A 16,459-nucleotide genomic window follows, 5' to 3' on the forward strand; every position below is an offset into this window, starting at 1 on the left:
GAGAGAGACCGGGCTTCTCTTGTCACCGCTAGGTGGCTCCGCTAATACCGTTTTCGTATGCAGACGACACAATAAATAAAGCTAGCCAAGCTCGGCTCTGAATAGGCACTGGTGAGCTTCAGATCTGGTTTACCCGCCTTAATTTCGATTTTGTAACTGAGTATATTTTCTCTATTTTCTAGTTTTGTTCTTACCTATTTACATAGTTTGACGCACTTATTTGTTATTTTAGAATGTTTTTTCACTTTTTTAGAACCATATTCCAGTCAAGCAAAATGCAATATCGAGCCTTAGGGGCACGCCAAGTGGTCTAGATTCGAAGTCCGAAAAATATTTCGCTGCGTGCTGAAAAAGGCAATCAGTAGCCTGAAACAATGTCTAAATGTTGTGCTACACGTAAAACCCGAAACATTGTTCAGATTGAAAATACTAAATTTGCAGTTATAAGACCTGTACATAAATGCATCGAGAAACGCGTAAAGAAACTAGCGTTAACTGGGTACTTTACCCAGGTAGAACATTATTCATTTTTATCGTATCTTACCATACATGGTGCCTTATTGTTGCATATATCTTCGAATACTTATTAGTCTATATCGCGTATCCAAATATATAATAAGTACAACGTTTATGCAGTTGCTTAGGCAACTGAAAAATGTACGTTAGTTCACGGTCGTATGGTGTCCCCGTGGTAGTCTGCTATTCAAATTTAAAGTTCTTAGATGGTCAAAGTTCGAAATTAGCCGCGGTCGAAGCTAGTCATCTACGGAAATATTTAGAGCCAGTACCAAACGCAAAACCTCAATTAATTATTTATGTTTTTTCGACTAAGTTGAGAACGTTCAGCTTATTCGTGCACTTACTTTCATAGCCAGATGCCGCCTTTAGTGTAGTAAGCTACGGTGACAATCAAATTGAGTCTATATATATTATTATTTTGAGCAAAATAAACATTTCTTGCCACTTGTGCTGAGAATAGAGACATAAAATACTTGAGCTCTTGGTTCCTTCTTGTGATCATCACTCACTCTAGATGTACACCTTCTTAAAGCAAAACAAACAATTCATGTTGTGTTACAGCGTATTTCCATTTAAACATAATTATTATTTCTCATGAACAGAGATGCACGTGATGATAGTATATTTACTTTTATAAGAAATCATTGTTACTTCTTTTTTACAACCCGGATTTACCGTTCAAAACGTATGAAAAAAATAAAGCGTTTCCACAGCTGAAAACGAGCTGCTTCTGAGATTTTACCAATAACTATATATTACCAAAAAGATTATAATCACAACTTCTACAAACAATCGTTATTCAATGTTATATGCCACAGTATAAGTTTAAGAGAAGCCATTGATATATATATATATGTTTTATATCTCGCGCTTCTACTAGCCAGATATCGCAGCTTCTGCGCTGAGGAAACATGAGTCGTCAAAGGCCATTTAACGGATAGTTTTATTTTATGAGAGTGGTGATCTCTCTAATGAACAAGCAGCGATGAGTTACAAGATCACTTAAAAATTCAAATCATCACTACTTACTGCACCCCAATGTCCTAATTTCACGTTGTTTTCATCAACGTTTCTCTTCACTAGTGACTATATATGCCTTGATGGAATAAAAATACACAGATAGGCATTTGTGTATTTTTAGCCCTTTTTGTAGCGTAATCTCCCTCGGGATTCTAGTCTTAGTTGCGTCGCGCAGTTGGTAGAGGACCAACTTAACATCCCACAGTTAACGTCTCCATCGTTTCCCCCTCGGGACCTGCCGACTAAGTCCTTAGGAAGAACCCCTATCGAAACATTAACCTTTTAAGTTTGATGCTTGTTGATGAGGTGATGGGGCTTACGGTCTGGTCCCTTATGATCGAGTTAACAGCGATCAACCGAAACACCTGTTTAACCTAAGCCCAGTATCAATAAACCACGACGAAACTGGTTCGTCAACGGTACTGAGGCTCTACTTCGTTAAACTCTAAATAAAGTACATATCATTAGTTTGATACGGCTTCGTTTGGGTCTTCTAACTGGAACCGTGCATTCAATTGCTACCAACAATTACAATTAGTATGATTATGCTAATGGTGAAAATTTGGTTTAGCGACAATTCAGATCACATATTTCTTATCATTGACAAGACAAACGTTTCTATTTCTTCTCTTACTACTCATATAAAGTATAGTTTGCCTTAGCTGATCAGGTCAGAATACTCCTATTCAGGGGTAACGCCGCAAATGCCACAAAGACGACCCCGTCGTTCGTTCTGGTTAATAAGTTAGTAGTTTCATGTCTGCTGCTGTCCCAGCTGGCTACGAAGCGATGCGCGTTTACGCCAGTTATTGAACCCAGACCACCAGGTTCTCTTGTTAGCAGAGCGAAATCTTTGTAAGGTACCTCTATTTAATTCCATAGTATAAATAGATTGCAAGTAACGTGTGATTAGTTAAGTGATCGCATTGGTAATGCTGTTTTGATTTGCACAATGTTGTCTCCAAGCCTTTAAAAGAGAGTGACTAAATACAACTGATGATGGTCTATAACATATGAAAATGCTTTTATATGCATTAAATGTATGAGTCAATGTGCATGTTAGATACGAAAACGCCTATCGACAGATTCGTAGCAGTTTATAGAGGGACAGATGGACCCTGTCGTGGTATGCACTCTATTGCAGGTCATTGTAACTAGTAGCACCTCTGTGCCATAATTACTTCTGAATAATGGGTCGAGTTGTGGGTTTCGATCTTTAAGAACAAAGGTTGATGGCTTTTCAGAGGATGGCCAGCCTGAATTTGTCTCGAAATTTTCGTTCTTTTAAACGCACTTATGTTGCCATTGCAAAAGGGGCGCTGGTTGTCTGGCATGTTTTGAAAGTACGCTTAAGCGGTTATTATATCCGTACGATGATCCAGCTAGCCTTTATTGTGGTGTGTATACAACGGTAAAGCTGTATGGACAACTCTTTGAAATTTTCCCAAAATTCAATCAAGTGGACCAACCGCTCCAGCCATTACTAATAACTAATCCCTTAGACCATGTAGTATTCTGTCTGTTGTTCAGTGTGAGGTTAGTTGATATCGAGTGACATCGCCATCAATCAAACATCCTAAAGATAATCCATATATTTATTTTGCTCAAATATTATTTTATTATTCTCAATGCCCTTATTTCATAAAGAGAGCACGTTTAGATGTTTCTTGGATGCTAGCTTTGCATGATTGTATGCACGCCTGATTCACCTTTCGATTAAGTATTCTTAAATCGATGGAGATGAACGCATGTTTGTGACTCATACTGTGTCAGGCTGATATATTGTGGAGTGTATTTTGAATGCGCCTGAACCTTCAACGCATGTTCCAATGCAACCGTGGCTTGTCGCGTTGCCTGTTAAATAGAAACAGGATTTTGCTAGGCCTTTGTCCTCATGATGACGTAGTAGATTACGTGTTTACTGACTAAACTTAAGGGACACATGGTGGTGCGTGTTGGGCGTAGATACACTTTGTGTTAAATTGGGAGCCAGTCGTCTGATGGAACGACATAGAACGTGTAGTTAGGCTGTTTATCATGGTGGGCATGCGGTCACTCGCTATTTCTGAGTACCAGAAAGCCAGTTCTTTTTAGAATAAAATAGTAAATCCATTATGGCAAAAGACAGTGAGCCATGCGTATAATATATCCAAGTATGTTTTCTATAAGGCAAATCTTCAATAGGACTTAGATTTAAAAAACTTCAAAATTCATTAAAATGGCTCAAAAAGCCAACTTGATACACCTCGATTTTTTCTATAAAAACCTATGGCGGCTTTGGAAAGCAAAATGTCAATTGCCAATCTGGCCAGTTAACGGTTTATCTTTTTGCGACTTTCTATGCCTTTTTGCTTTTTTTGTATTTAGTAGCCGCTTGAGCCTTCGTGTTGCTGGGAGCGTTGACCTGCTATCGACCCGTAATGAAATTCCGGTGGAATTTTTTTCTGTAGCCCATTTTAAAGAGGATCGTTCAAGTGTCTCTTCTAGTTTAAATCGAGTCTTAGGAACAACTACCGAAGAAGAAAATAAGAAGTTTGGACTAAGGTGCCCCATTCTGCAGGGACAATACATGCCCTGCAGAGTGTATAGATTCATCAGGACAATACATTCGTTTTGGCTCTATCCCGACGAAACTACGCAGGCAAACATATGCATGGATGTATATATATATATATATATATATATATATATATATAATTGAAGCGTTTAAGCATAACATAATAGTTGTAGTAGGAAGTGGGTCTTCTGTGCTTGCATACGCTGTTTCTGTATGCTTCAACAATAGAAATTGCTCATGGCTTAACGGCAAAAAAGCCTAAGGCCATCTATGTATGCTATTAGGTAAAGAACTGAGGTGAGATCATTATCATAACAAACGCAGCATTGCAGCAGGCTCGAAAATCAACTTAATCATACGTCCTTCGTTCATTGTACGATTACTCGTAGTAACAGTACTCGCACAATATTTGTTATTATTAGTGCGATCATTTTTTCCTCGAAAAGATACCTAGTACAACGGGAGTATCTATATTCCTCTGAGAATTCGAGTTTTCCATAAGCTTTCCATAGTCTACTTTCGAAAGCCTCACTGGCATACATATGAACAGAGGAAGAGTGTTACCTTTACTTTGCGAGAGTGTAATAAATATCGTCCAGGATTGAATATTTCTCAAGAAAAATTCGTTCGCAAAATTTGTACATGAGATGGCCTTTGAAGATCATTCTTATGATTCTCATATTATTATGGTTCTAAATGTTTTTAGCTTATGATAAAGAGGATGATAACTATCATATCCGCTGTCAATTGCAAAGTTATTGCGCCCTTGCTCTGCCTGTATAACATCCCTGTATATAGATATATGTATAACAAATTAGCGCGAGCGCACTTGTGAGAATGAACACACTCCCGTTCCCCTCAGCATAACTGTCGCCATGATACGCAGTTGACATATTCATGCTAAAATTCGTCGATGCCAGCAACTTTCCAAACATGAAATCGTAATTATAATAGCAGTTTTTTTTAGGACCTTACCAGTCAGGCAGCTAAAGCAATTGCTACGGAAGGAACCAAATTAGAGAGACCGTGTGCACGCCTATGCCAAATACAAGCCCCCGCCCAAACCTTCCTCTTTTTCCCCTGACGCCTTGAGGTGAAGTATATTCGGTGCGAAAGGGTGCGTATAGGGCAAAGCTAGACGTCTAGGGGAATGCTATTCACCGGAGGCTTGGCCTAAAACTTTCAGACTGGTCCTGTCCGTCGATCCTCGTGCTCAGCAACCCTAAACCGCGTACTAGCAAACCTCCTCAAAATGGTTTGTCGCTACGATGCACGAATCTGCTTTATAACAGGACTTACCACTTAGGCAGCGTGTCTTGATACACTCCCTGGTGAGCACCCGTACTTCATAGACGCCTAGCCTACGAGGGCCAAGTTACTGACAGCGCGCCAGTGAATAGTTGTTTCGAGCTTGCACCCTGTCGGGACGCAAATTTACTTCGACTGTCACAGATATACGGATCTACTTTACCTCACAACATTCGAGATACTTCAATACTCGTTCTCAGCACTCACATTCCCTCGTCTCACTATCCTGGCATCGTGCATTTGCTAGATATCATGTTCAGAGCTGGTAAGTAAGTTGGAAATCGACGATGGCTGCTGCCGCTGGTCGAGCTCATCCAGAATGTTTACGCTAAGCTAAGCATTCGGATGCGGGAGATGCTTCGGGAAAGAGAGAAAGCTACAGGACGCACAATGGAAGTAAGTACCAGAGATACGCAGGACTGCACGGAGGAGCAGGGAAGACTAGCCGGTCGGCATTTGAATCGCTCATCGCTTTCTAACCGTTGCACGCCAATTAGCACTAGTGAGCAGTTGAATGTATTTACGTTAGTTATAAAGAGATACGTAATCTGCCAAACTCTGTCGGGACTAGTAGCCTTTGACGAAAAGGACAAGAGGATACAGGGTTGAAGTGCAGTAAAAGGATTCAGCTGCTACATGAAGCGTATGTGGGCAAAGTACGACGGGCTCAACGGGCACGTTACTAACATTGCTCACATGCTTCGTCTGAGAGGCAGTTAGCGCGTCTTCGGTAGCATGATAGCACCTAGCGACAACAGCCGCAGTTGTTCATGGAAGCAGCAGTAGCAGCAGCTGCTATTGCAGCGCCAGCGAAAGCATACTACAACATCACCGTCATAGTTGTCGATGTTGTTATTAGCGCGAAACGCTGAGGCGCCCAAGAGGAGCTCATTGGAGTTGCCTCAGCGCAAATTCAGCTATCCGCACTCGTCTCTGCAAACTTAGAATCCTCCGCGCTCAAACGTGAGGTTGCCGCACGAGATGGAAGAAAGGCTCTTTCAAGAGTTGTATTTCGCTAGTGCCTCCTGTGCGCCTGTGCCCGAACCGAGATGCGTCCTGTGTTATGTCGGGCCCCGGTTCCATTCCAAGATGGCCGGAAACGTTTCGTTTTGGGAGAATGGGTGAACCAGCGAGACGTCATCCCTGAAACGTATACAGATATACAAAAGAACACGCCCGCTTATGTTTCGATGCAAACCCAACACGAAAAGCCAGCAGTGTCCGCGAGTCGATAAAGAACTCGGCGTGTACAGCCACACCAGGCAACGCGTGCGAAGTACCCCGCGACGTGCCTGGGCGTATCCTGGTTGTTTGTCCTTCTTGTAATACTCAGCTTATCGTTTCGGCCCGACCGGATACCGACTCTCCTGTGTAGCGTAGTAGTGGTCGTGGCCCGCCCTCTCCGTTTTTCTCTTTTTTTCTCTCCCCTTCCCCTCTGTCTCTCTCGGTTCTCCTTGTCTACCACTTGTACTGCGATATGTACTCGAGCTTCAGCTGGATGCTAGAAAGAGCTTGCCAATCGTCGTGATCCCTTCACGCGTTCGCCGTCTAAACACACTAAATATTATAGCGTTGTTGAGCGTAGCGGCATGGGTGGGTGCTTCGTGCACGCAGTTCAAACGTCCGCCAGGACGGAAGAATCCTGAAATGCAGAGGGGACGGGGGGGGATTGTCGATGGGAATTATAGCCATTCGGGAACGAAGAGTTTACTCTGTTCCGGAGTGTCGATATTTTCGTTCCTGCGCACATCGGCGGATCCCGGCTTTGCGATTCTTTTGCGTCTTACCGAAGAGACAAACTGTGATGCAGCAGTCTCTGTTTTCCTCATTTCCCAGAGTTTACTCACACGGTTGTTTACTTGGCCATTACTGCTGTATTTGAGACTCTATTATTAAAAGAATGCCACAGTACAACCATATGAGCATTATTTCGTCTTCATCGTTATTACCATTATTGATTCATGCAATGTGATATAAGTTAAACGATTTGCAGACTGATTAACCATAAAAGTTGATGCAGTTTGCGCGGAACTATTATGAAGCCCATCTTCACGTTTGCCTGTTCATCATGGGTACCGAGTTTAACCTAGTAACAAACCTTTTTATCTAACAAAATCGCAAAATTATTCCCTCTATCAAATAATTAACATATTATGTGATCTGTCTAAACCTCGTTTCCTAGACGTAACGTTCGGCACGGCACTTGTTTCTTCTTGACTGCCGCTTTTATATTTGTTTGAAATACACGTCGATCCTATGGAACATAGTGCGTGTAAGCAAGTGCAGACTATAGATGGACAAATGATGTTAGCTAAAGATGTTTGTCGGCAAAATATAATGAGGATTGCTCATTTGGGGTGACGGCTTGGAAGCCCGATTCGAAAAGAAAATGGGTTTCCGGTTGACTACTCGCGGCTCTTCTCTACCGGGAGAGATACCAGCAATCATGTCCTTCAAGCATAAGGGTGAAGGGTACACGAGGGCGATAACATGTTTGAGCATACGGATTTGAAGATAAATCGATGTTCTTCTATCGTACTCACAATCGTCCGCCCTGTCGCTCTTTGGCTGCCTGCTCTAGCGAACCGGCTTATACATTCCTGTTCTATCATGGAACGGTCGCAGGGTTTAAGGCACGTTCGTGAGATTAGAACGTTTACTGTTAGGCCGTCCGTTAGATGATCCCGAATCCGTGGTAAAAGTGGGCAATATTTGAGTGTCGACGTGAGTTGAAGATCAGACTAGCGATCGGGTCCGCTGGCACGTGGGGACAGCGAAAGACGGCGAGCAGGCAGAGAGAGCGAGTCGTGATTTGCAAGATGCTAGGGTAAGAGCTTACTTGGCGGACTGCATGGTTTGGACTCGTTGCCACGAGGTTTTCGAACATTCTAATGGAAGAATTATCTCTGCGTTTTTAATCAGTAGTTGCGCATAAATCCGGCTTATTTTGCTTTCCGTTGGATGGTATGCAGCGAAATCAGGAACCGACCTGGAGTAAAGATCAGATACGCTTCACCAGGTCCGCGCAAATGAAACAAAGTCGGGTGACCGACTTATTGTTTCCTACAATGCTACCTAATCTGCAACGAGCCCTGTGTAAACTTGTAAGAGCGTAATTTTCATTCGAAATGAACAAACTTAAAAGAATGGATTTTTCATTTTAAATATATAGTATTATACATAACCTTTTAGTATCAACTATGAAGTTTATTATTTGATCGTAGTTGAAAAATGCTGATGTGACTCTCATTCTAATGCAGGAGATCGTGTATTCCTGTTGCAGACACGACAAAAGCATGGGACTAATTTTATGACAAATCCGCTTTTTCAAAGTGGATGTGCTGTTTTCTTCCTGGAGTAATGTAATATTTCTTTGTGAACGGGGTACACTCGTCTCTATCAAAAACTGATCAATTTGAAGAACGTATTTATTATATAGTTTAATACCCTAATTCAGTGAAGTCTGGTTCGGACTTGAGTCCAAATGTATGCATAATGAATGTAACCAGTCTCAAGCTTGCGATATACTCGCGTTTGGCAGCGCTCGAACTATTTCAATAAACGTATTAAGGTACACTTATTTGTCTAGTGTCGTACCGATCTATGCTTGGTCTTGTCTCGATGGTCGTTGTCCATGTGCTGGAGTCCGACGTTTCTGATGCGCTATTAAATCTCGTTGTTCGTTTAATAAATCGCCGTCATTCAGAAATACAAAATGATGATTAACTGATAAAAACAATAACAATATTCAAGTGAACATGTGTATGAGAGAGCGGTTCTTCTTTCTCCTAAGCTTATTTAGAACCCAGTCGACGCGATGGGAATGATAAGAACCCAGATTGCTTACAGGCATGTCGTTGGCGACATCATTTAGTTGTTTTTTTTTGGTGGTTTTTTAACGTTGTAAATACGTTTTTAACTTCTTCTCCTTCTGCTCAAAGTATACATACGTGTACCTATCGCCTCAATGTCGTTCTTGTAGTGGCCTTCGAATTCTTGCTGTATACATACATGTATATGCGCATCACGAACTATTACGTACAGGTGTATAACACACAGAGCAAGAGATACCCTTCAGGCAGAAACGTTCATGCACCCAAATATCTAAGTACACTGTAGTATACCACACCTCAACCATCATTAATATGTGCACATCGTTAAAGTGTGGGGCGTTTTTATTTTAAGATAGCGGCCAAAAAATCTGCCCCATCTGCCGCCTGCCTACCGATAGGCGGTTCTCAGCTTAACTGAATTGCACCGCTGTTGTATCGTTGAGCTCTGTTTCTTCTTTCGTCCTCTCTCCATTCTCGCATGACTTGGCTTTGGTCAAGTAATTTGATTTCACCTCCTTGTCTGGTTCACCTCTGCCTTCGTTTTAGCGGGCGCCCTGCTCGCCCCCGTTCTTGTAGGAAAGGCGCCCCTTTCCAGGCCGTCGCCGGCATAGGACCAGGTGGACAAAGCAAGTTTCTTTCGTAGTTGTCGGCCTGGCATTATAAAAATTAGTCATTGCTTTATAAATATTGTCAAAGGCGAACCAACAAGTACTTCATATATAGCAGCTGGAGCAGTTTTCCCACAACTACAACTATCAGCACTACAACTACTAACAGCGTACGCACTGCGGTTATGCCAGTCGAACACGAAGCTTATAGCTACTTGTTTCTGGTGGCCCACCAAATGCGCTTGTAAGCGCGCTTAATTTGATCAAATATCCAAACTTTCCTCTATTTCTATCTTTCCATTTCTCTTAGGCAGCGTGCTACATAATCCGGCCCGCTCTACGAAAACCAGCTTTTCTCCTGAACACACTTTTTCTTTGTATGCTAAATATACATACGAGCTGATCCAGCGCGGTAGTTTAACAGCCTCGCTGATATCGTCATGCTTGCCTCTCACGGTATATGAAAATAAAGCGTTCACCTCACGACCACCAATTGGTACAAATAGTAACTAAGAATTGCCTTATCTGGCAGTTCGTGGATATCTGAAATTTTTCTAGATCTGTGGGCCAAGAGGGGCGCGGAAGGCACAGTAATTAATTGCCTATCTAATTCATGCAATCAGAAAGGTCATATGTATTCGCCTTTTACTGTGAAAGGACCGCAGTTGAGGTTTTAGACTTCAGCATTGAGATTGGCTATGGATTAGTGTATGTAAATTTGTGAGAATATAAAGCAAGTATGATCTATAATAAACTTAATCCGGTAACCGCTGTTAAATCGGTTACAGACTAATTGAAGCAATGCAGAGATTTTTAAGTTGACGATGAAGTGTATGGCAACACTCTTATAGGGGATTTAACGAGTCTCATCATTAAGTTTTATTCTTGAGGGCTGCATAAATTTATACACGCCTTTAAAGATCGAACACGATAAATAAATGGCTTTCGATAACCCTCCGCGGCACTAAACATCAAGGACAATTACGTACTACGGTACTCTACGGTAGACGATGTTGAAACATTATCGATCGAACGGGAAAGCCCGCGCAGAACAACTGTGAAGGTGGGGCAAAACAACTTTTCGAATCAGAAGGATTGTTGTCATTGAAAATTTTCACGAATTCAAATGAACGCATTTCCTGTGAAATTAGTTCATATATTATACTTGCTAAAATATGGCTATCTTACATTGCAATGTGAAAACTAGTTTCCTTCGACGAGTACTCCCACTAACGAAACACTTAAAAATAAATAATAAGAAAGTTCATTTTGAAATTATATAAAGCGTTAAGTTTGTACTTCTGTACTAAACTGGTAGGCATTAAAACAGCACAAAAAAATTTAAGTTATAATTGACTTGAGTTTAGCTATTTGAGTTCTTGAAGTTGTGGACACTTAATGGCACCTCTTACTATGCATGTATTCATTTTGAAAGACCTCATTAAGAAGATTAGTTGCTTCGGAAAGCGGCCCAACATGTTAAAAAGACTTGAGCAGGCCAGTGTGCCTCGCAATAAGTTCGTTTGTTATATTACGAAGTGGGTTCTTTTTTGCCCTAGAAATTGTATGCCTTGCGATGCCATTGTTTAAAGCTAGTCGCGCCACCATCTTGAGGAGTCAGCGTTTAAAAATTAGCTATAAATGATAGACCATTTTAGAAAAAAAGGAAACGTTTTTTCTTTTCAATTAACCACATTGATTGTATTGTTGCTGAATCAGGCCATCGCCTGACTATCGAGTCGCAGATTTGCTCCAAATACTAAAAAAAGTACCTTTAAACGTAACGACTTCCGTGGAACTGGGTTAAGGATGTTCTGTCTATATATCGCCCTATTTTATATATATATATCGCTCTATTTTTTCAATTTAGATACTGTTCGAAAGGTTATATAGGCGCGTTTTTTTCATTTTTCTGTTTATGCGCATCAGTGGCTGAGAAGCTGCGACATATCAGAAAATGGCTTTACTATATATATATATAAATGTTTTGACTACTCTTCAACGTGAGCGGGTCGACTTTTCCATCCGGATAAACGTTATATTGTACGAAGTTAAGTTTTTTCTAACTAGAGCTTTGATCGTCTTCAAAACAAACAGGCGTACTTTAGAAGATTCGTTCCTGTACTATCTTGATTATAGGTATAAACCCCCTCTTTGAAGTGCTATGCAAAGAGGATGAGTTCACAAACGCGTCAGCAATGGCTGAAAACTTTTCTTACCTTGGTAAAGTTGAAATTAGCGATTAACCAAAAGCGCCTGCACCTAATAGTAATAATGCTAATAGTGATGAAAGTTACCGGTTGGGTAAGCCTGTATATTCCGGTGATAGCTGGATCTTTGAGTGGAAACGGAGAATGAATGTTTGTCAAGAAGCGAGTTATTGGTCACATCAGTGCTTACTCGGACTTATTCGTTGAGTACCTGTTACATCGGTACTCGAAAATGAACGATTGAGAATAGTTTGTTCAAAGGTTTGCACTAAGCTTGGCATAGGAAAAAAAAAAAAAAAAAATGCTCGTTTTAAGGTGCGTGTTGTAGCTGTTCATATACTACGCAGTTATCGATTGGTGAATCAATCCTTTATTACAATAACGAACGCGGTCTAATTTCGAATCGAATCACTTAAGGCTTTCATGAAACTAACGAATATCGCTCAGTGAAAAAAAAAAAAAAATCCTTTACGTTATCTGGATGTAGTGGGGTGCGATTTCTAAAGGCACTGTAAGTAGTACTTTAAAGAATACTTCTAGATGATAATAATAATATTATCGTTATTAGGAGCTATTATTGCTTTCGTAGACCTGTATCTAGTGGTCTTTCTCGTTTATTCTATACATAAATAGACTTTGGCTAGGTTGTTGCGTATGCGTATTGTTTGTTTAGTTCCTCTGATCTATTCGGATATTGCATTGACCGCTAACTAGAATTACTTAGAAATAGTGAATTATCGCACAGACTTTCGGCGTTACGCCAGACAATGAGCTTCCGCGACAATCCGAGCACCTCGGATTAACTATTTCATTTTATAATGTTGCCAAATTCATGTTTGAGTGTAAACAAATTTTCCATAACGAATATGAGAGGAAATGAGAGTTGAGTGTTAGCTTACATCCTAGATCCATTCGGTGATATATTGTGATACTAAAATATGTTTCATAGTTGTTGTAGTGAAAGTTGCAGTCTGCTTTCGTAACGAGCCAGTGGCGGGAATCTTTATTTACTAAATTCACGTAAACTAAGCTAGGCTTAGAAATTGAAGCTAGATAAATAGAATTATTTTCGCTAAAAAGCTTAACAATCTGAATCGAACGATAGTGATCATCACGAAAATAACGAGCAGCGAAAAAAATTCGTGGTCAATTTCCTGACTTTATTCAATGATCGTTCTGCGTGATTGCGAGCGATTACCTGAGGTGTATTGTTTCGTGTTCGATTCTTGTTAGATACGTTTTACTTTCAGGCCAGTCCTACCATGGTCAACATACGCAGAGTATTTCAATTAAAATTCAATGAATCCTCGTTTCGTTAGCATAAAAGGAATACAGGGACGTACATATCGCTAATTGTGAATGTGTATAATTTTGTGTATCTGTTAGTTGTACACAAACAAGACACTGAATCGTAAACATGGGCAGTAACTAACGTCATTCTGTTCCACAACAGACAGCCATTGCACAACCTTTCTTTCTTCTCGACCCTTCGTTCACAGTTCGATCGGGAGCAATACGAACATATAACGCCAGCCGCATTCGTGGGTTGGGTGGCACTATCCAGCTCGCAGATTCAGAGATCGTTTAGACCCACTGCGTCGGTCTGTCAAAATCTACTTGCTAACGCATTTCAGGGGCCCCTTTCAGCGGTGCGTCTGCTCAACCCGTTTTTATCTATCTACCATCTACTACTGAATGTGTTGCCTGTGGCATTCGCCGACTCGGTATCGGGCTTTGCGACCGACGGCGAGATCCTAAAAACCCATTGACCTAGTCGTGTATGCTTGGAGACGGATGGCCCGCTCCGATTAGTTGTCCGGTGGCTTCTGCGTCGTGGTTTCTTTGCCAATATCAGACCTTGTCGTTAATTGGGTTGCCCTGAAGAGTTTCTGGGTTTTTGGGTCGGTTCGTCTGTTAAGCTCATGGGTAGCCGTTGCCGCTGCTACTAAAGCGGTGCGTACACGACAGCGGTGCAATGGCGCCGGCGGCGGCCACGGAGGCCTTCGGTTCCACCCAGTGTATCCATCGCTGAATTAGTGGCCGGTCAGAAGCCTGACAAATCTTCGAGATCTCCATCCTTCGCATCTAGTTACTGTGGCAACGCACGAATCGTTTCGTAGGACTGCTTGTCGACTCAGGATCGTCAATTTCTTAACTACTGATGCCATACCAGCATTGCTTGCTACTATTGCGGTCAACGGACAGCAAATAGGCCCGACAAAGCAGGACCTTCACAACGATTTAGTCCCTCGTCTACCCCCTAGTCGCTCCCCTTCGTCGCAAAATGCACACGACCGAATCGTTCGCCGGGCAGTTTTCGGTTCGCATTCGTCGGCCTTTTTTTCGATTCCGCAGCCTAACTACCATTGCCGTCATCTAGCTGTCAGGGATATCGGATTGGCGAACAACTCAGTACTAGCCGTCTGAGAACTGCCTCTGTCTGAATCGCCTGCTTTATCGCTCCTTGGTCCACTTCGGATCCATCTGTCTCATATATTAAGCTCTTGGTGCTGCATTTGGGTTGTGATTTGAGGCCCAAGCGACGGACCGACCCAGCGGCTCGCCAGCCAGTCACTCGTTGTTTAGGCGGTTTGGCCCAGCAATCGAGACAACAGCAGCAGCAAAGATGATGATACTGCGAGCCCTCTTAACCTGTATGAGTGGCTGCCGGTGGAGGACGGCACACAAGCGAAACCAACACAACACAAGCGAGCTCAGAGGGGGAAGGGGCGGTCCCACACGTCGTTCTCTGCCTTTTCGAAGAGATGATCATTCGATGAGGTGGGGTGGTGCTCTCCTAAAGAAACTCCGCCCACCGCGTGAGTCACTCATAGTCGCCTAAGCTGGCCATTACCACTAACAGACATCGGTTGCAGTACCGAGGACCGTCGACCTAGCGGCAGTTTGGAAAGGCTTTGCTAAGTTTTATGGAGCACCGGTTAAGCGTCACACGGCAGACGACAAGAGATGACGAGCTGCTTGAAACCTGTGTTTCTTTGTATGTGTATGTGTGTGCGAGTGTTTATATCTACGCGTGTCTGTGTACCCATACATGTAACTGCGTGAAAGCGGAGCCCAGACAGAGGCAGGTAACGGTGGTAGGCAGGGACAGAGTCAACTGCCTCTGATAGCTGACTCAGCACGAAAACGCCATAACAGAAAGCAAAAATAATCGAAACAACAACGAAAACAATAATAGCAACAACCGAAGCAACAAATACGGCAGCTTCGAATGGCGCGCGTACCGTTTACAGTGGGAGCTTGCGCCGTCTCGTTACTGCTCATGATGCCGAAGGAACGATCGAAACGCAGCCGTACCACCAGCATGTGGCTAGAGTAATCCGGCGTGCAGAAATCGAGGCAGAAAGTACTGAACCGTTTTTTCTAGATAGATTCTAGATATAGCCATCTATGTTGGATCTGATTTTCGGCTAAGTAGTGTTAATGCGAAGATTTTCTCTATTCAGAGACAGTACGCTGTAAAATCCAATGAAAAAAAATGTAAGCATAGTGATGATAACAGGGCTCGCGCAGAGTACAGCCTTAACACATTGTTTTTAATGTACATAAAGAGCATACTACTGGCTCGTATATTTCTAGCTAATGTAATGGTGTACTAACATCACCGCGAAGCTTGAGACAAACTGCATGTACTTGTTTCTCGTAAGATTTATATATATATATATATATATATATATATATATATATATATATATATATAAGATTTCTTTTTGGTTCCTTCATCGAATCTGTAATGTTGTTGACACTGCTCGGCTCTGCCAGGGCGATGTTTTTCACAACTAAGTATCTAAATAATAAAGTTAAAAACTGTGCTATGATTAAATAAAGAAGATCAAATATTATATAACCGTCGTTGTTTTCATGTCAATTCGGGCTCGAACTGATACTTTCATCGCCGTATCTACCTCTAGGGCTGATTTATGCCCATCCACTGTAGTTTTCAAGTGGCAGACAAACGAATTTTAAAAAAGCCAAGTTAGTTCTGTTGTATTCTTCTTAAAAGAACACTCTCAAGATTCGTCGTGGACTTATTTTGTCTGATCGTCGTTGTCTGATGAAACGCGAAATATTACTAGATTGCCGATTTGTCAGAGCTCTGCGGAATACGATTGATGTATTCAAGGACAATGGTCTAAGCCTTTTCATTTTAAAGGCTGAGCTTTTAGCAATAGAATACGAAAGCCTTAAAAAGACAAGATAATTTTAGTTTAGCATTGGTTTTCATTTTACAGTTCATCTAGCAATTCGAGTTAGGAGCTCTGTATGTTTTTAGTTCTTTGATAAGGTGTAAATACTGTTTTCTTGAGAAAATTTCATACAATCCATAGAAGGAATTGTTCCGCATAGGTTCAACAACAACAACAAGCTATCTAATAGCCTAGA

The 16,459-nt window shown here is 41.7% G+C and overlaps 2 long non-coding RNA genes across 3 annotated transcripts in view; both read left to right on the top strand.

Moving 5' to 3' along the window:
- Window positions 1-16,459, top strand: part of LOC111247617 (uncharacterized) — a 76,518-nt gene that overhangs the window by 22,577 nt on the left and 37,482 nt on the right. The gene's annotated exons all lie outside the window — the stretch shown is intronic.
- LOC147756933 (uncharacterized) lies at window positions 51-15,923 on the top strand. The gene is made up of 2 exons (XR_015325135.1): window positions 51-111; window positions 13,555-15,923. It is a non-coding gene; the product is annotated as an uncharacterized LOC147756933 (long non-coding RNA).

The sequence above is a fragment of the Varroa destructor genome, unplaced genomic scaffold (assembly GCF_002443255.2).
Source record: "Varroa destructor unplaced genomic scaffold, Vdes_3.0 BEIS01000003.1, whole genome shotgun sequence".
Lineage (NCBI taxonomy): Eukaryota > Metazoa > Arthropoda > Arachnida > Mesostigmata > Varroidae > Varroa > Varroa destructor.